General features: G+C 48.1%; 1 protein-coding gene across 6 annotated transcripts in view; it reads right to left on the bottom strand.

Annotated features, from left to right (window-relative positions):
• Positions 1-14466, bottom strand: part of DTNB (dystrobrevin beta) — a 96727-nt gene extending 82261 nt beyond the window's left edge. For 5 of the 6 annotated variants that reach the window (XM_060273222.1, XM_060273225.1, XM_060273224.1 and 2 more), the window contains exon 1: positions 12383-12515. The gene's annotated coding sequence lies outside the window, so the exon portion shown is untranslated. Of the gene's footprint in view, positions 1-12382; positions 12516-13838 lie in introns of those variants that run through there. The other variant, XM_060273223.1, reaches the window with a different exon arrangement.
• Between the last annotated feature and the right edge of the window lie 5420 nt (positions 14467-19886).

The raw sequence follows: 19886 nt of genomic DNA, 5'->3' as shown, positions 1-19886 counted from the left end.
GCTGTAGGTAACGGCCTATTTTGCAATACTTTCTCAACGGGGATGTGATGATCGGATGGTCAGGAACACGGAGCACCATTTGGCTCCAAGCCCACCTTCCAAGGACACAATGTATTACAACATGCATTATTTTTGAAATTTGAGGTAGCTGTTGTCCAACATTTGATGTGCAAAAATTAAAAAAAAATCAGCTGGCCAGATTCCTGGCCAGGAGTAGGCGGAAACAGCTGCCTGGCTACATATGTCACTGGTTTTTCCCTGAGACTCTTAGTGGCAGGTATGAGCTCCTTTTGAGTAAGAACTCAGGGACCAGGTCATCAGCCTCTAACACAGCTTTAGCATGTGATATAAGATAGCAATGTAAGCATCATTAAATTCAACAGGAATTCCTCTCTCTCTATCTCTCTCTCTATACAGTATACCGTATCTGCAGTCTTTCTTTCTTTCTTTCTTTCTTTCTTTCTTTCTTTCTTTCTTTCTTTCTTTCTTTCTTTTAGTTGCCCTTACTAGCCCAAAATCCTCAGTTATTTGAATGCAATCTACAATACTAGGCAATTACAATTCTAGATACACTTAAACACTTTTTTTGCTTTAGATTCCTTGGCCTTCTACAGCAGGCATCCCCAAACTGCGGCCCTCCAGAGTTTCGGCCTACAACTCCCATGATCCCTAGCTAAGAGGACCAGTGGTCAGGGATGATGGGAATTGTAGTCCAAAACATCTGGAGGGACGAAGTTTGGGGATGCCTGTTCTACAGCATGTGAAATAAACTTCATTGGGAGCATATATCCCCACTATTATAATTTTCTCCCCACCCCATGATTTTTAATTTTAAGTATCACTATTCTTCCATTCAGGTCTTTTTGTTCTCCTAAGTCAGGGCGAAAGAAATTCTTTTGGCCAATAGGCCAAATCTTAATCTCTTCAACCTCTTAGTGATATCAGGAGATACTTAGCACTTGGAGGCCTCAGTGGTCAGGATTTCAAAGGGCAGGTTTGAAGGAGATCCATGGAGGTTGTTGGAAAGCCCTGTGCTGTGCTTTGAAGACCCAACAACCAAGCCTGCAAAGCGTAGCACTGGGAGGGAAAGGAGGCTTCCATTCAATGGAAACTGTGTCCCCTTCCTTGAGCAAGGCATGCTCCTACCACCAACAAACGGGGCTGGGGGGGGGCTGGGGGGGGATCATGCCTTGCTCCAGAAAAGAAACAATCAGGAGCTCACTTGAAGCTCTTGATTTCCCTTTGAAGCCCAGCCCTTACATTTGATGTCAGGTCTACTGTCAAGTGTAGGGCAGGCAGGTGTGGCTTCCTGGAGATGACTTGGTGAGCCAAATGGGGAGACCTGGCCTGCAGGCATGAGGTTCTCCTCCGCTGGTCCTAAGGCCATGCAGGGTGGGGTAACCAGAAGGACAAAAACAGAGCCTGAGATGGTAGTCTTTTCATGGATGTATTGTCCAATGTGATAGGAGTCCAAAAGAGCATTGTGCAGAGTTCAAAACTTTAATAAGACTTTGCCATCTCCTCTTCCTCACTGCAGTCACTTGTGTCCTTGGCAAAAGCCCCTCCCAAGGATTAGGAGGATCTCCAGGAAAGGTGTGGGACATGGCCTGGAGGCTGCAGATGAACACTGAAGGAGAGAGATGCCTCTGGCTCAAAAGGAAGCATATTCTACTCACACAAGCACCTTTCGAATCCATGCCAATGTTGAGCTCAGGAATATCCAGATTCCTGACACAGGTAGGTAGCCGTGTTGGTCTGACGTAGTCGAAACAAAATTCCTTCCAGTAGTAGCACCTTAGAGACCAACTAAGTTTGTCATTGGTATGAGCTCATACCAATGACAAACTTAGTTGGTCTCTAAGGTGCTATTGGAAGAAAAAAAAATTTTTTATTTTTTTATTTTGTTCGGATTCCTGATAGTCCTTGATGCACTGATCTGTCAGGCTGGATGCAGCCCTCAGGTTCCCCCCACCACACAAGAGAGGAAAGTGTCCATGCATTTATACCCTGACTTTCAACATTTACAGGGCAATTTACAGATGGATGTATTTTTGCCCACTGTAGTAAACTTCCTTTGCTGGTATTGGAAATGAAAGATAATTAATGAGTACATTTGTAATTGTTGTTTGAATAAAAGTGAGGCACTTACACTTTTTAATTCCATATATGTATACAGTGGTACCTCGCAAGACAAAATTAATTCATTCTGCGAGTTGTTTCGTATAGCGAAAATTTCGTCTTGCAAAGCATGGTTTACCATTTACCCGGTCTACCCATTTAATTAATGCGTTCCTATTTGTCTTGTGAAGCGCGGCCATAGGAAACTTCGTCTTGCGAGACGCCTCGCGCAACGCAAAATGAATGGCTTAGTTGCCGAACAAATCAGCTCCTGAACGTTACAAACCCAGAAGTAAGTGTTGCGGTTTGTGAACATTTTTCTGAAGCCGGATGTCCGGTGAGGTTTCCGCTTGAGTACAGGAAGCTCCTGCAGCCAATCGGAAGCTGTGCCTTGGTTTTTGAATGGTTTTGGGAGTCGAACAGACTCCAGGAACAGATTATGGTAAGTTCGAGAACCAAGGTAGCACTGTACTATGCTGGACATTTAGCACTAAACTTGCACTCAGCATGTAACTATGGCTCCTGTTCATCTTATCTAGGACAAAGCAGAAGGGAGCAAATAATAATAATAATATTTATACCCCGCCCTTCTGGCTGGGTTTCCCCACAGAGCTCACTTTTTGTGCACGATTTTGAGCCTGTTGTGTAGGCTGTGGAATCTTAATTACACCTTCTGAGCTTACAGAACATTTAGCTATGTCACGACCAAACTCTTCAAGAGATAAATTCTACAGTGTAACCCCTGCTCCGAGTACACAACTGCCATCTATTCTCCTACACAACCTGTAGGATGTGAGCAGCACATTAGCTGACACCACTACGACTCAGTTTTTCAAAAATACTATGGTATAATTTTCTTCCCACAAGGGCAAACCTCTCCTAGTCCAATTACAATTCACAGTGGACGGAACGTGAGATTCTACTTTTAGGTTACATTTGCGTATGCTGTTGCTCTGGAGACCTTCCTTGAAAAAGCTTGCGAACAAAAGGTAGAGCAACAGGGACTCTGCCCCTGCTTGCTCCACTAGGCAAGCCAGCCACTCCCCCTTGCCAACTCCCCACCCTTTACAACTCACCCCAATCCTCACTGTCTCCCCACAACTCTTGCCACCCCCCATTCTGCCCATCCCCCACGCTGAAGGAAGAAGGTGGCCACATGAATGGCATACATTCTTACGTACCCATCTTTGTTTTTCATTTTTATCAAATCTGCATACCACCCTTCATCCCAGGATCATGAGGCAATTAACAGCATAAAAATGCAGAATGAGAATACAACATATACAGTATAATAAAACAAGAGCAAAAACAAACTAATAAGACTTGTGCCACCTTTTCATATACAGAGCTGGGGCAAGGCATCCTAACTTCACTGCTTTTCACTTCTTTTCAGGCAATGGCACTGTTTCAGTCCTGCATCAAGTGTGCCATAGAGCTGCACGGGAATAGATCATGGCTTATTCTTTCAGCACAACAGAATTCACATGGGCAGCTGCTAACTCTTCCAGAGATAGCAAAGTCTGAACCAAAGGCATCAACGTGGGTATGTTTAGCAAGAGGGATTCTCTCATTATGGAACTGAGATCTCAAATAAGGCCACCCAATCCTCTAATCCAGGGTATCCAACATGGCAACCACCAGATGCTTTGGACTACAACTCCCAGCATCCCTGACCACTGGCCATGCAGAGTGGGACTAACAGGGACTGAAGTCCAACATATCTGGAAAGTGGCTCTGCTAGCTCCAATGGATCTTCTTGACAATGGAGAGTTACCGGTACTTGTCCTAGCTGGGTTCAAGAGTCTCCAATATCGCTATCCTAAACTTGTCCCTCTCAAGCCAAAGAGGCATTTCAGTCACTTTGGTCCATGGCATGAACTTCTATGGCCATTAGACTGCAAAATAACACCTGAGTGGGATGATATTCTCTACCTGAGGCCATGCATTCTGCTGAAGTAACTCCAAAAAGAAGATGCAGGAAATCCAACAGTTACAAGTTCCCCACCCCCAAATCTGTTATTACGCCAAAGACTTCACTCTCTCCTGGGTAAGAGACTAGTCCAGCAATTCCTCATACAGCTTGATGAAGATTTACTGTATTCACGTGAATCTACTGCGCACCCAATTTTCAAAACCTTGAAACCAATAAAGTATTTGCTGGTGAAACCTAATGCATACCCTAATTTTGGTGATGTAATTTGGCCAAAAAAGGTGACTTTCGAGTAAATACGGTACAACAAAAAGCTGATCAAGTCACAGCTGCCTTTTGGAGCACAACACTTCCTTTTCCTAAGAGCAATATTCATTTCAGTCTGGCAAGTTTTGCCCACAGCAATCATTTGACTTAGTCTGTGTAGCCTTTCCTTGCAGTTTGCAAAAAAAAAAAAAAAAAAGGCTTTTGATTCCCCTAAACGGCAGGCCATAACAACTTAAGGAAAGCAACTAGGTGGTTTTAATGCAGGAGGGATCAAGGCAGAAGACAGCAGAATCAAGGCAAGGAGCGACTGCGGAATAAGTCGCAGGTAGAGTGAAACTGCAGGATCAATGACATGGCATGCATGTTCTGCTGGCGGAAAGCATGGGCTGCTATCGAGAAGTAGGACGGTGGAGAGCACAGATCCACTTAAACCAAGTTTGTTGGGAAGGACTAGGGAACAACCCCAAAGCACAAGTCAACAAGAGGGAAAGGGTCACATTTTCTAAAAAATACAGTGGGGGGGGAGTATTTGTTCCCCTGCTAAATTCGCCCGTTTGCCCTCTGACAAAGAAATGACCAGTCCATAATTTTAATGGTAGGTTTATTGTAGCTGTGAGAGACAGAATAACAACAGGAAAACCGCCAGAAGACAAAAGTCAGAGATTGATGTGCATTATAATGAATGAAATAAGTATTTGATCCCTTTGCAAAAGATGACTTACTGGTAGTACTTGGTGGCAAAACCCTTGTTGGCAATTACAGAGGTCAGATGTTTTTTGTAAGTTGCCACCAGGTTTGCACACATCTCAGGAGGTATTTTGTCCCACTCCTCTTTGCAAATCCTCCCCAAGTCAGTAAGATTTTGAGGCTGATGTGTAGCTACTTGAACCTTCAGCTCCCTCCACAGATTTTCAATGGGATTAAGACAGGCATCCCCAAACTTCGGCCCTCCAGATGTTTTGGGCTACAATTCCCATCTTCCCCGACCACTGGTCTTGTTAGCTAGGGATCATGGGAGTTGTAGGCCAAAACATCTGGAGGGCCGCAGTTTGGGGAAGCCTGGATTAAGGTCTGAAGACTGGCTAGGCCACTCCAGGACCTTAATGTGCTTCTTCTTGAGCCACTCCTCTGTTGCCTTAGCCGTGTGTTTTGGGTCATTGTCATGCTGACCCATCCTCGACTCATTTTCAATGCCCTGGCTGAGGGAAAGAGGTGCTCACCTAAGATTTGATGATACATGGTCCAATCCATCGTCCCTTTGATGCGGTGAAGGTGTCCTGTCCCCTTAGCAGAAAAACACCCCCAAAGCATAATATGTCCCCCTCCGTGTTTGACTGTGGGGATGGTGTTCTTGGGGCCATAGGCAGCATTCCTCCTCCTCCAAACACAGCGAGTTGAGTTGATGCCAAAGAGCTCGATTTTGGTCTCATCTGACCACAACACTTTCATCCAGTTCTCCTCTGGGTCATTCAGATGTGCATTGGCAAACTGCAGACGGGCCTGTACATGTGCTGTCTTGAGCAAGGGGACTTTGCGGGTGCTGCAAGATCTCAGTCCTTCAAGGCGTAGTGTGTTACCAACTGTTTTCATGGCGACTATGGTCCCAGCTGCCCTGAGATCATTGACATGTTCCCTCCATGTAGTTCTGGGCTGCTTCATCACCGTTCTCCTGATCATTGCAACTCCACGAGATGAGATCTTGCATGGAGCCCCAGACCGAGGGAGGTTGACAGTTATTTTGTGTTTCTTCCATTTGTGAATTATTGCACCAACTGTTGTCACCTTCTCACCAAGCTGCTTAGCAATAGTCTTGTAGCCCAGTCCAGCCTTGTGCAGGTCTATAATCTTGTCCCTGACATCCTTGGACAGCTCTTTGGTCTTGGTCATGGTGGCTACTTTGGAATCTGCTGGATTGATTGCTTTTCTCGACAGGTGTCTTTTGTACAGGTACTGTACAGAGCTGAGATTACAGGTAAGACCCTCTCCCTTACAGCAGGTGCTTCTAATCTCAGCTTGTTACATACAGTGAAGATACCAGGCAGCCTGATATCTGGCTGGTTGATAGGGGGATTGTCACAGGGGCGGTAGCGGCTACTCTAGAGTAACGACTCCTCACAACGTTGCCTTTTCATGCTTTTATTGTGTGAAAGCTATTTACAGTGCAGAGTCAGTCTTATGTACATGTTGTCAGTCTGGATCAGAACCTCCGAATGGACATTCCCGCGTTTTCCTCTAACAAAGTAGCCTGGGAACATTGAATCTCCGCCCCCGTCGCTTTTTGCGCAATTCCGGGGTTGGCGGGAGCGGTCTTCTGGTTGCACTTTCCCTGCTTCCCATTTCCTCTCCCGAGCGGAGCAGTGTCTCTGCTACCCTACCTGAGCCATGCCCTCTACTTCCTGATTCCCCGCTGGAGACATCCCCCTCCCCGCTCCCACTGCCGCTGGGAGAAGAGCTTGTGCTTAAGATGGGAGGAGGCTGTCTGTAGCTGCTCTCCCTCACAGGGATCAAATACTTATTTCACTCATTATAATGCACATCAATCTCTGACTTTTGTCTTCTGGGTTTCTGGGGGTTTCCCTGTTGTTATTCTGTCTCTCACAACTACAATAAACCTACCATTAAAATTATGGACTGGTCATTTCTTCATCAGAGGGCAAACGGGCAAATTTAGCAGGGCATCAAATACTCCCCCCCTCACTGTAATTGATCTGAATTGCCTCCAGCTCTGAAACTTATTACAATGCAATACTGGAAATGACTTTTTAAAATTTAAGTGGGGAGGTGAAGAAGAAGAGATCACGTGTTGCAGTTCAAGCCTGGTCAAAGGCAAACTTTTAAATAAGCTGCCTGGAAGCTTTTTCTGGTTTTGCAGGCACCGTGCAAAATATGCTCCGTGCAGCACAGCTGCTGCTTCCACAACAGCACTTGACAAACTGCACCTGCCTTCTTCTCATGCAAGACTGTGTCGCCATTGCATTTCCAGCAACAGCTTCTCTCCTCCTCCTCCTCTCCCCCCTTCAGTAAAAGAAAACCCCCACGTAGCAATGCAGGCAGTTGCTGTTTATGAATAACATCGAACTGTATGCTGAGAGAACATTAGCTCTGAAAGGAAAACTCTGTTTATCTCACCCCAGTTCTGCAGTAGAACAGATGGAGGCAGCCGCAAACAGAAAGCGCCAAATCCTCTGGGCACACACCTCCCCGCCCCCGCCCCCCAATTCCTGGACCCATGGAAAAAAGCAGCACGAACCAGAAGACCTGGCTGCTTGTTTTCAACTTGTGTGTGAATTCTACTAACCCATAACTCTCCACGCACCTTTACCTAGCACAGAACCACTTTCCTCCCTCCCTCTGCCCAGCCTTTGCATCAAGACACTCAAGCCTGCAAGGGCAGCGAGGATGATGAGAAGGAGCAAGGGAGGCCCCTGAGCTCTACAGAGCTCCATCTCCCTGAAAAAGAGCCTGTCAGAAGGGCCCTTGAGGAGCAGCCCTGGCATCTGGTATCATTCAGATGTTTTAGACTGTGGTTATTGGGTTGTTTTGGTCTTGTGAGCCATTTTGAGTGCTTCTCTCTGGTTTTAACACAGAAAATAAGTTTTACAGATAAAATTAATTAAAAAAAACTCCTTCTCCACCTTGTCTCCTTTGCTTTCCAAATATCAGAAGGCTCAGGAAGTGTGCAGTGTTCATCAACAGAACCTCACATACGGTCTCTCCACCCAACCCATTCTTCCTCAAGTGATTTTCAACAGTGACCATCCCACCTGGTCAGCATCTCGTCTGATCAAAAGGGGCTCTTTTTATGGGTGGTCTGGAGAGTGGTCTCAGAAGGGCAACCTGTTTGAGGCTTGGGAGAGTAGTTAGCCACAATGTGTGGCTAGCATAGAGTGAGAATCTGGCCACCATCCTGACGCACCCAACTGCAGAGGCCAGCTGCCCACCATATCTTCAGCTTCTGGCGATTGGAAGAACGTAAGTGGCGAGTTCCTATTCCATTTTCTGTACGTTGTTTTATATACGTATGGAATCTATATTAAACCTACTCTAACCTTTATAATCTAGCATTTCACAGCAGTTTGCTCACAACTTCCGATCACTACTGCTTCCATATTCTTTTCCTTCTCAAGTGTGTTCTTTGGGAGACAGAACCAGCAATACAAGGCGGCTAGAAAAAACTGCCTTAGTACCAAGACACCAATCTCTGAGACTGGCTCCTAAGAAGTTCAAGATGTTTTTCCAGCCTGAGCAGCTTGATGCAGGGCCTTAAATGTGATCAAAGATTGCCTCAACATCACACAAGAGCTTAAACTTTCCCCCTATGAGTTGCCATTAAGCTAATTCTAGGAGGCACACAGCCTTAGGATGACGTACCCTTAACCTTTCAGCATGATGAAACGCACTATTCATTCCCACGCTTTCACAATCCATGCCAGTGTATAGCCAAGACAATGCTTCCCATTGCACTTGAGTATGGCTTTGCCAAATACATTTCAAACATCTAAATGTCAGTCCTTTGCCCTTCCTGAAGCCATCCTCCCAAGTTGTATATGTGAAAGCTTCAAGCAGTTCTTCAGACCCTAAAGAGTGATCCCTCTTACATTAAAACATCAAATAAAACAACCCAGAATAAAATATTACACAAAAAGGCAAATATAAACAACATAACAGAAAACTAAAATATACAGTGGTACCAACTGTTCGTGAAAATAAGGGAGGACAAAATAAAAGATGGAAACAACAGAACTGGACTAAGGAAAAGCTTTAGACTTTAAAGCAAAAACATGTGTATGCAATTAAAATACAATTACAAGGGCTGCCATGCCATCCTATGAACACTGTCTTAAAACATTAATAAATAACAACAACAATAATCAGGATGGAACAGATGCTATTGTTTCTACATGGTCAATTGAACTTGCTCTCTTGAAAAAGCCTATTTATTATTTAGCAGAAAGGCCAAGCACTTGAGTCCACGTGACATTTGGGCTTCCTCTTCCCTGGCGATGTGGGATTTTCAGGGGGGGAAATAACTGGAGAATTTCTCTGTGCCAATTAGGGTAATTTTTGGGTGCCCCGAGCATAATCTGGTTTAACATGTTTCTTTTACTTTGAAACCACCGCACTTGCCAAATACCATTGCTCCTAATGAACTAATTAAATGAAAAGTTTTCCACAGAAAACAAAGCAAAGGAAAAGAAATTCCTTCCACATCCCTGCTGCCTATGGTAATAAACCATTTGCACAAAGCAGCAAGGTCAATTTATACCATTTGCAGTACTGGAAATCCATATCTGGGAAGAGTTACACAATCTGACCAGATCATCTTCGAATGCTCAGGATAGCCATTCATGCGAAATCAGCTCCCTTCACAGAAACCCACTTAAACGCATATTCTAGGCTCAGATTCAGCAACGTCTCATCCTCTATCAATCAAGACAACCAGCTCAGGAATAGGATGGAAGTTCATGTGCCTTGTCTTAAGCGGCATCTGGAGAAGGGCTGTGGGAACTAACTCAAGCAGTAGCTGGGAGGGAGGAATTGAAGGTGTCTGAAGCTTGATCAGCACATGGATGGGGTGTAAGGCAGCGTGGGCTTGCTGGAGGGGGAAGGGACCCCTCTCTGCTGCAGGTTGCTTTACTGACTCCTGCACATAGTTAACTAGCTATTATCAATGGCCCCTTAGGTCACAACGCTGAAGCATCAGCGGAAACTACAACAGGAAGAGTCCAGATGCCAACAGTGAGATTTGACTTGTAGGAGCCTCACCTCCTCTTGGCTCTCTGGACTCCCACAAATCACAAGTCTTGCATACCTCAGCTGCCTCCCAGTTCCCACAGCCCGCAGCCATCATGGCCTCAGTTCAAGGGTGAAGGGAATGGAGCCCCACAACATCTGGAGACCCTAGTGTGCCAGGAAGATGGAGGAATTTCCCCCCTTTTCTCCCTCCAATATTCCACTGTTAAGATTCTTGCTATTCAGGAAACTGCCTCTTTCCCTCTCTTACCTTATACAGGTGACCCTTGACCCTGGTGTTTCTTCAGAGCCCCCCTGCCTCCCCTCAAGTTTTGTTGCCCACCTACCTTTTTCAAAGGAAGGTCCTCTGCTCTACTGCCTAGTCTGCAACTTTTTCTCAGCCCTCTTGCTTCTGGCCTCCCTGTAGTCCCTTAGGCTTTAAGGCACCACAGACATATAAGGGTTGACAGGATCTCAAAGGTCATCCAACCCAAACTCCCTCTAATTCAGGAAATTCACAAATGCAGCATCACAATCAGTGTTCAAAATTAGCTGCCGGCCACTTGCGACCAAGTGAAGATGCCTGGGTGCCAGGATAGCACCTGACATCCCCACCATCTGGAGGTGCATGTCTGGGGGTCCTTGGATCTTGACACACACTAGTACCTCACACACTAATACTTCATCCTGTAGTATTCTATTCATTATACTTCATCTGCACAATAAGAATGTTTCTGTGCAGCCTAAGCAGGAGCAGTGGACGATGTTATAGCTAATTATTGTAGCTTGTCTTCACTTATCCCACCCCACTGCCCTGCTCACAGCTGTGAAGAATATTCTTACGCTATGAATGGTCTGTGTTACCATCAAGAAAAAGAGGTAGGAATAGGCCAGTAAATATGAGGACTGTCCCTGGACCAAGTCAATTTTCTTCTTTAAGTTCTCAGGTGTTAACCTAGCTCATGGTTGTCATCTGAACTAGCCATGTGTTTAGCTGGCAATCAATCACAGTCAGTCCAAGAAAAAGAAGACTTTGGAGCCATTTTACCCCAAAATGGCAACGAGACATTCCATTTTGGCAACTGCAACCTTCGTTTAAGAGTCTGTCTCAACAGTGCACATCCACTCCAGGGTTGCATCCATCCAGGGTTGCTTTTCAGTGAAAAGAGGAGCCCCGGGGCTCCATTTCATCCATCTCCATGCAAGGTACCCTTTGTCCCCTGATGCAGTGCCTTTCCCCAAAGGCAGCAGAAGCTAGCCAGCCAGCCAGCTAGGCACAGTGCTGTCCCTCAGCAACTGGTGCTGATTCACCCAGGTAAAGAACCCTGGAATTCAGCCCGGGCTCAATGCTGTACTACCGGTTCGCGGGGCTTCAACTGGGCCTTGAACTCTGCAGCCCAGCCTGCAGTGCCTGCCAGGAGAAACCCTCAAAACCAGGCAAAGCTGCTGCTAAGTTACAGGGAGGACGACCATCTGCAGGAGGCAAGCTCTTCCATGGCTTGGAGACCTTGCTGGCCCACAAGGCTTTCCTGCCACTCATGTGGAGTCACAGATAATGCCCGATCTTCCATTTCCTAGTCACCTGCACACCCCCCCCCCACTTAGACGAAAGATGCAACTATTGGGGGCGGAGAGGGGGGCGGGGATCTGCCTGGCTTGGGTACCATAGGAAGGACCAGCGACAACCCGAGAGCCTCGTGGCCCCTTAAAGCAGGCATAGGAAAACTGGGCCCGCCAGATGTTTTGGGACTACAACTCCCACCATCCCTGACCCCTGATCCTGTTAGCTAGGGATGATGGGAGTTGTAGTCCCCAAACATTTGGAGGGCCGAGATTGCTTATGCCTGCCTTGAAGACTAAGAAACGTATCGTGGCGCCCAGAAGACCCGCTCAGCGCCCTCCCCCCGGCTGCTGCCCACCTCTCCCTCTCCTCCGAGAAGCCGGGCAGCCGCTCGGGCCTGCCGCTCCCGGCCCTCGCAGGAAAGACCTGCTGCGATCCGCAGTGGAGGCGCCCAAGGGGGTGGGGGATGGGGAGGGGAACCCTCCCGAGGTGGGGGGGGGGGGAGAAGAAAAGGATTCCCTTGGGCCGACCCCCAACCGAAGGAGGCGCCCTGCCTCGCGGGGCTGTTGTCGGGGCGGTGAGAAGCGCAGGCTAGGAGCAGAGGCGCCCAGGGAAAGTCGTCCCAGGCCAGTTCCCGCCACAGCGTGACCAAGGAGGGCGCCGAGGGGACCGCGACCCCTCCCCCCATTTCCCGCGGGGGTCTCGCGGGGCCTGCGCCGCCCGCCCGTTTCCTGAGGGAGCGAAGAGGCTCCTCGCCGCCCGCGACCACTTACTTCTCCGCCGCGCTCGTCTCCCCGCGGTGGCGGCTCCTCCTCCTCCTGCTGCCGCTCCCGCTCGCCGGGCTCCTCGCTCGGCTTCCCCTCAGGCAGCGGCTCCGAGAGGCTCGCGCCCGAGGCACGACGCGGCGGCCCCCCTCCAACCCGCGCTCGGCACCCGGCGCCCGCCTCCTGGCAGCGGGCCGACCAATCCGGGCGGAGGCCACGGAGAGGGCGGGGAGAGCCGTCCCCGCCGCCCAACCCGCGAGGCGTCCTCGGCCGCCCGCCGCCGAGGGCGTCACCAATGGGGAGGCGAGCACCCGGCCGGGGAGCCACGCCCTCCCCCGGCGCCGGCCACGGCAGGCGGGAGCCAATCCGAAGGCGTGAGGGGAGGGCCGAAGGGCTGCGCTCCCTCCTCCTCCTCCCCACCTCACAGCCGCACAACCTCCCAAGGGCGAGCGGGGGCGCATGCGCGCGCAGCTGCCTAGCCACCGCTTCACGCGCTGCCTTTTTCAGGATCCCCTTCCTGCGCAGGCGCAGCTGGCGCCCGGACCCCGTTGCCGTGGTGACGGGAAGCGACTGCATCCCCGTCCCAGTCCGCCCTGGGCTCACTCTCGGCTGCTGCAGAGCGCATGCGCAAAAGTCTGTGCCGCAGGACCGAAGGCCCCTCCACACCACGTGACGAGCTCCCTGCATGCAGAAAGCTAGCACGTCAGGGAAAAGGGGCCCATCCAAGAATTCTGGGAAGTGTAGTTCATCGCTTAAGCAGGGCTTCCATGCCCAGCATTCTTTTAAAAACTACTGCCACAGCTGGATGGAGCACAGCCTGAGCTGCTCATTCCGAGGGAACAGAGTATCTCCTTTAATTCCCAGCTTGCAGACCGCCCCGAGGTGTATGGGGCTGGAAATTCATTCCAGTAGCACCTTAGAGACCAACTAAGTTTGTTATCTTCAGATTGGTATCTGAAGAAGTGTGCATGCACACAAAAACTCATACCAATAACAAACTTAGTTGGTCTCTAAGGTGCTACTGGAAGGATTTTTTTTTATTTTGTTCCCATTATACTTGCCGTTGAAACGATCGTAATTTAATTCATGGTATTTAATTTCTACTTCCCCTTTTCTCCAGGGAGCTCGGGGTGGTGTGCCTGGTTTGCCCCCTCATTTAATCCCCACAACAACCCTGTGGGGTAGGTTCTCGCGTGGCCTGAGGCTCTAGCCACTGGCAAGCAAGTGCTTCTGATTACATTAAGCATCAGCTTTTTGTACTTTAAAGTACTGCAGGGCTCAATGAACCATTTCTTGAAGGACACTCCAGAGTATAGACTCCCAGCAACCGGTGTGTGTGTGTGTGTGAGAGAGAGAGATGCTCTTGTTTAACTTGTCTGAAATTTCCCCCTGGGGTAGGGGCAGCCCACTTCCTTCCAATGCCTAATATTGCCTTTATCAGAGGAAAACTGATTCTATTGCCTACCTGAAGAGCTGCAGGAGCCCAGAGGTGTTCTGCTGACAGAGATTCTTCCAGGAATGCGGGGATGCCTTGGACTCTCAGCTTTCTAGGTCATGCAGAAGTACCTATGCTGAAGAATGCTGATGTTGCCCCTGGTCTTACATGAAAAAATGATGATTGGGGTGTAGGGAGATTAACCCAAGACGGGAGAGAGGCTGCAAGGGGAAGTGGAGCTGAAAGGAACACAGCAATAAAGTTTCGTTGCAATATTTCAACATCATCTTCCAACGATACGTTGGACTCCGGCTACTCTCGTCCTGTATAAATTTTGCCATTTCCTCTTTGTAACTTTATGAAGAGCGGAGAGAATACATTTTGTATCTTGAAGGCATGCATTCTTAGAATCATAGAATCATAGAGTTGGAAGAGACCACAAGGGTCATCCAGTCCAACCCCCTGCCAAGCAGGAAACACCATCAAAGCATTCTTGACATATGCCTGTCAAGCCTCTGCTTAAAGACCTCCAAAGAAGGAGACTCCACCACACTCCTTGGTAGCAAATTCCACTGCCAAACAGCTTACTGTCAGGAAGTTCTTCCTAATGTTTAGGTGGAATCTTCTTTCTTGTAGTTTGAATCCATTGCTCCGTGTCCGCTTCTCTGGAGCAGCAGAAAACAACCTTTCTCCCTCCTCTATATGACATCCTTTGATATATTTGAACATGGCTATCATATCACCCCTTAACCTTCTCTTCTCCAGGCTAAACATACCCAGCTCCCTAAGCCGTTCCTCATAAGGCATCATTTCCAGGCCTTTGACCATTTTGGTTGCCCTCTTCTGGACACGTTCCAGCTTGTCAGTATCCTTCTTGAACTGTGGTGCCCAGAACTGGACACAGTACTCCAGGTGAGGTCTGACCAGAGCAGAATACAGTGGTACTATTACTTCCCTAGATCTAGATGCTATACTCCTATTGATGCAGCCCAGAATTGCATTGGCTTTTTGAGCTGCTGCATCACACTGCTGACTCATGTAAAGTTTGTGGTCTACCAAGACTCCTAGATCCTTTTCACATGTACTGCTCTCAAGCCAGGTGTCACCCATCCTGCATTTGTGCCTTTCATTTTTTTTGCCCAAGTATAGTACTTTACATTTCTCCCTGTTAAAATTCATCTTGTTTGCTTTGGCCCAGTTCTCTAATCTGTTAAGGTCATTCTGAAGTGTGATCCTGTCCTCTGGGGTATTAGCCACCACTCCCAATTTGGTGTCGTCTGCAAACTTGCTCAGGATGCCCTCAAGCCCATCATCCAAGTCATTGATAAAGATGTTGAATAAGACTAGGCCCAAGACAGAACCCCGTGGCACCCCACTTCTTCTTGGGAAGTTCTGACGTTTTAAAAACCTAATGAAGTATTAAAGCGAAGTGCTGGTTGAGAGTCTTTGCCTTGGTGGGGTGAGCAGAGATCAGGAAGAAGGATGCTCTTCTGAAAGTGATAGCTGAAGAGGAGGATAGGCAACCTTTTGGCTTCAGGCCTACTTGCTGTGGCCACATTTAATGCCTTCACAAATGACAAATCGGAGAAGGGAGGGGTGTGCCAAAAAACCAAGCAGGAGGAAGGAAAAGAGACGGGTGAAGACCAACTTTCAAAGCATGCCCTGAGGAAGTGCCACGAAGGAGGACAGGGTGCTGATCCATTGCCGGAGCTTAATGAGAGTGGGCGAAAGAGAATCCGCTTGGGAGCTCCAGCCAGGGTCAACAGGGTGAGAAGGCAGCAGACCAAGGCGGTAGCAGCCGCCGTCTGCAGGAATCCCTCGGGGCAATTTGGCCCATCAGAGCTGGGCAAGGACCACCAGCATGCAGGGAGATGCTCTCAGGCACACAGCTGGCCCTTGCCTTCGCCCCCTTCGGGCTGCACTTGGCTTGATGAGGCCGGTGGGAGTGTCACCAAGGTCAACAGGCCTAGTATGGTGGCCCCAGACAGACGTTTGAGAGCACGGCTGGCATTCCTGGCATTAGCTTTCTTCATTCATTAAGAGATATGCCTGCTTATACTGTACATTGTTTCTTCCAAGAATTAGCAAATTACAGTGGTACCTCGGTTTATGAACACAATTGGTTCCGGAAGTCTGTTCATAAAGCGTTCATAAACTGAAGCAAACTTTCCCATTGAAATAAAAAATTTTTCCTTCAGTAGCACCTTAAAGACCAACTAAGTTTATATTTTGGTATGAGCTTTCGTGTGCATGCACACTGGTATCTGACAAAGTGTGCATGCACATGAAAGCTCATACCAAAATATAAACTTAGTTGGTCTTTAAGGTGCTACTGAAGGAATTTTTTTTTTATTTTGCTTCGACTCAGACCAACACGGCTACCTACCTGTAACTTTCCCATTGAAAGTAATGGAAAGTGGATTAATCTGTTCCAGATGGTCCCCAGAGTACTTAAACTGAAGCATTCATAAACTGAAGTGAACTTTACCATTGAAAGTAATGGAAAGTGAATTAATCCGTTCCAGATGGGTCCGCGGCGTTCGTAAACCGAAAATTTGTAAACCGAGGCGTTCGTAAACCGAGGTTCCACTGTATTCTCCTTGCTTCCCTAGCCTAATCCCTTCCTTCCCCTTTCCTGCTCCTGCCTTGAGCCCCAATAATTAGTACCATGCCTTTTCAAAACTCTTATCACACAGGCTAAAAGATTTATACAGTATAGCTTTTTCCAAAATGGATTTAAAGAATATTTATATACTGCTTTTCATTTTAAAACAATTGGAGCGGTTACAAGCTCTCTGCAGACTGCAAGCTTACAATGAGAGCGGTCGAGATCAGGAGGGTCTGCCGCAACATGGCAAAAGGGGAAAGAGGTGGGGGGGGGGTTATGTCCTTTGTAGGCTGGGAGGTGAGGAGGGCTGGGAACTGCAGAAGCAGAAGAGGGTCAAAGGGGGCTGACGTGGGAACAGGGAGAAGACTACAGCGTAGAGAAGAGGCGGAGGCGGCCAAGGAAATAAAGTCCAAAAGGGATGAAATGTGGACCACAGAAAAGAGAGGAGAAATATCAAACTGGGAAGCAGGAAAAAGCAAGACCAGCAGCAGGTCTGCAAATGGATAAAAGAAATGAAGATGAGAATTTAGCAAAAAGGAAAAAGATGTGCATGGCAGGACCAAATAAGACCAGGGTGTGTGCTTGTGGAATTATTAGGTTGCAGCAGGAGAAAGAGCTGAAAGAAGTTTCAAAATAATAATGGCAGAATTTCACTGTGTCGTGAACAAAAAGGAGATGAGACAAAGTGGAATCAAAAATAACCACAAGAGACAATGGCAGCCAAAGGGAAAGAAGGAAACAACTGATAATGAGGCCAGGCCACAAGTTCTGCGTTCGAGAGATTTTGTCCAAAGATGAAACGGTAATTTATTAATAGCTGAAGGAGGGTACAGAGAGGAAACATGAAGCTGAATGTCGGCAGCATGATAAGGAAGGAGGGAACGACTGAAGTTAAAAGAGGGGAGGATAACGGTGACCTGAGGAAAGAAACAAGGCTGAGCCCTCGAACCCAGCTCTTTTCCTAATTTTTCCTAATTTCACGGTTACTTTTAACTGATTTTATGTTCTGCAACCTCACTATACACCACTCAGGAAAGTGTTAAGTGGCACATAAATGGTTGAAGTAAATAATTTGCAGGTGTCCTTTTTTTTGGGGGGGGGAAAGAGTAGAAATCCAGAGGGGGCATCTTCATGTGTGCCCCGCTGGTTTTACTAGGGTTGCCGTATCTTGAAGAGCAAATAGGAGAGCCGCCAGAGCTGGGGAAAGAGGCACACAGGCAGGGGCGTAGCCAGGATCAAAACTAGGGGGGGGCAAGCCATGGTCGTTCAGGGGCGGGGCCAAGGCACAGAAGGGGAGGGGCCACAAAGTGGGCGGGGCTAAAGGGCCAACGGGCCTGATGACATTGTGGCGGTGGCAGCAGCGGCCACCTTGTGCTTCTGGGGCTGGTAGCGTTGGCGGCTACCCTGCTTGGCTGGAGAGGACGGGAGGGTCGGGCAGGCGAGAGGGGGTGGCAGGGCAGGCGAGGGTGAGGCAAGACACGGCCGCAGCCACGACGACTCCGAGGCGTTGCTGCATATCAGCATAATATTTCAACCATGGTTCAAGCCCCACCTTAGGAAAAAATCCTGCATTGCAGGGGGTTGGACTAGATGACCCTTGTGGTCCCTTCCGACTACAATTCTATGATTCTATTGATATATTACCATAGCATATGCATCATTCTGCTTTCTTGAATTGTCCTACTCCTAGACATAGCATCCAACTCCTAGAGGCCTAGGTGCCCCCCCCAATTACTGGTAAATACCGTATTTGAAAGAGTCACCCCCCCATGTTGATGGGCTTTCTATGTGGGGCTTATCTGCCCCCCCGTATTTTATTAAGGATGGAAGAGGGAGGGAAGGAAGGAAGAAATAGAGAGAGAGATAACTCATATTTGTGGGTGTCTCTGGATGACGCTGTGATGCTGGAACTCTGCAGCAAGAGGACAGGAGGGTCGGGCAGGCGAGAGGGGGTGGCAGGGCGGGCGAGGGCGGGGCAAGGCATGGCCGCAGCCACGACGGCTCCGAGGCGTTGCTGCATATCAGCATAATATTTCAACCATGGTTCAAGCCCCACCTTAGGAAAAAATCCTGCATTGCAGCGGGTTGGACTAGATGACCCTTGTGGTCCCTTCCGACTACAATTCTACGATTCTATTGATATATTACCATACCATATGCATCGTTCTGCTTTCTTGAATTGCCCTACTCCTAGGCATAGCAGCCAACTCCTAGAGGCCTAGGTGCCCCTCTCCCCCCCCCAATTACTGGTAAATACCGTATTTGAAAGAGTCATCCCCCCATGTTGATGGGCTTTCTATGTGGGGCTTATCTGCCCCCCCGTATTTTATTAAAGATGGAAGAGGGAGGGAAGGAAGGAAGAAATAGAGAGAGGGATAACTCATATTTGTGGGTGCCTCTGGGTGACGCTGGGATGCTGGAACTCTGCATGTACAGGAGCCTTGTAAGCAGCTTTCGCTCTGCTTGATTTACAGCAGGCACGTCCAACAGGTAGATTGTGATCTACCAGTAGATCACTGGATGTCTGTGGTAGATCACTGGTAGGTCACTGGCACCCCTAAAAAAAGCTCACCCAAAATTTTCCTCCTCCCTCAAAAAAGTTGAACTATGACCTGAAGCCCTAAACAAAAATGGACCTCCCTCCCTCCTAAAAGAAGCTCAACAAGTTTGACCTAAACCCCAAAAAACAGGGCTTCCCTTCCTTTAAAAAAACTCAACAGCTTTGACCTGAACCCCCCAAAAGGGGGTAGATCACCCCCAGTTTTAAACTCTGAGTAGATCAGAGTCTCTTGGGAGGTGGCCACCCCTGATTTACAGTATACAGATGCAGGAGGAGGGGCAGACTGGAACACCAATGCTTTTTATAAACATCACTGTGTCTGTCAAAGCTACAGCCCCCCCTTTCTTATTCACTTCTTTTTAGCCTTGCAGAGCCACCTTAGTCAAATTGAATCCTCTGAGTCTGCACCCTCATTAAATCGCCAATAGAACTCTTAATGCTCCTGAATGCTCATTAACAGCTCCCACTTAAGAACAATAGGGTGAAATGGTCAGCTATCGAATCTTGCCTGGGGATATATGCTCCATTGTCTTAACTGCTTAACTACTGGTAGCCACTTTGCTTTATTTATTTGATGTGTTTTTGTTACTGCTGTGTGTCACCCCCCCCCAGCAAGCGGAGACTTAGCTGCTCTTGCTAAAGCAAAGCCCTTTCCACTTCAGTTTTTGGAGGGGAAAAGTGCTGGTTATGGTCTGTAAAATACATTAATTTTTTTGCTTCTAGGGGGGGCAGCTGCCCCCTCCTGCCCCCCCTGCCTACGCCCATGCACACAGGGCCTCTGCACCCACACTTAGGCTGGCAGCGGCCACAGTGTGCAGAGCCGCTGCTGCTCCCAAGCAAAAAAAACCCCAGACATTTCCTTTAAAATGTAAAAATCCACCCAGATGGGCATGTTGTCTCCCCAAAAGAG

This window comes from Zootoca vivipara, chromosome 3 (genome assembly GCF_963506605.1).
Source record: "Zootoca vivipara chromosome 3, rZooViv1.1, whole genome shotgun sequence".
NCBI classification, from domain to species: Eukaryota; Metazoa; Chordata; class Lepidosauria; order Squamata; family Lacertidae; genus Zootoca; species Zootoca vivipara.
This window is presented reverse-complemented; position numbering and strand designations above follow the sequence as displayed.